This window comes from Mesitornis unicolor, unplaced genomic scaffold, assembly GCF_000695765.1.
Source record: "Mesitornis unicolor isolate BGI_N332 unplaced genomic scaffold, ASM69576v1 scaffold48090, whole genome shotgun sequence".
Taxonomy (NCBI): domain Eukaryota; kingdom Metazoa; phylum Chordata; class Aves; order Mesitornithiformes; family Mesitornithidae; genus Mesitornis; species Mesitornis unicolor.
The window spans coordinates 1,162-2,038 of NW_010157152.1; positions in this window are offsets into that span (position 1 = coordinate 1,162).

The window sequence follows — 877 nt, forward strand, 5'->3', positions numbered from 1 at the left end:
CTTCTCCCAGCCTGCTTCTTAGCTCACCTTGGTGCCGTAATGTGCTACCTGCAGCACCCCACCACTGCATACCCCCGACACTGTGCTGTACCCCTGCTAGATGGTCACACAGGGTGATTTTGGTGGGGGAAAAATGCCTGCTCCCCTCCATGCTTACCCCAGCCTGGCCTCTGCACTGATCTTTGCTGTGTGTAGGGTTGAGTGGATCATCCGTGGAAGCAGGGGGGGGCAGGAGAACCTGGCAGGGGTGGGGATGTGGAGTGACATGCACCTTACTGCTGCTCCCTCTCTGGGGGCAGGAGATGTGGCTCTCTGGCATCACAATGCCCCATGGCTGGAGAAGGTGGGATGGTGGGAGGGGGCAAGTTATTTTGGACCTCCTAGGGAGCAAACTTCAGCAAGAGCAGCTCTTCCCAATGGCCATCCTCACCCAGGAGCTTGTTTTCCACTTCAGGCTTAACCAGGCATGTCCAAAATGCCTTGTTTCCTCGCCCTTCTCATTCAACACAGATGCCTCCTGGTCTTACCTACTTCCTCATCTCGGGAGCAGGGCCAGCCCCCTCACTCACTTTAGAGCCCTTTCTCCCGTGTCTGAGGCACCACGGCCTTCAGCAAAATGGCTGCTGGCCGCCTCCACGCTCCCGTTGCCTCACCACAGCCTGACCTGGCGGCTCGCGGAGGAGATGGGAAGGCTGAGCTAGGTGCTCGGCTGGCTCCCCCCTCTGTAGGCTGGAGAGGGGCTGAGGGTCCCCCCAGGCCCACTGGCCCCCTACCCTGCCCAGCTTTGCCCCCGGCAGCCACCACGCTCGGCTGAATCTGTTGGCTTCATGCCCTCCGCACGCAGACACAGTGGCTGGCGGATTTGCTCCCCCAAATA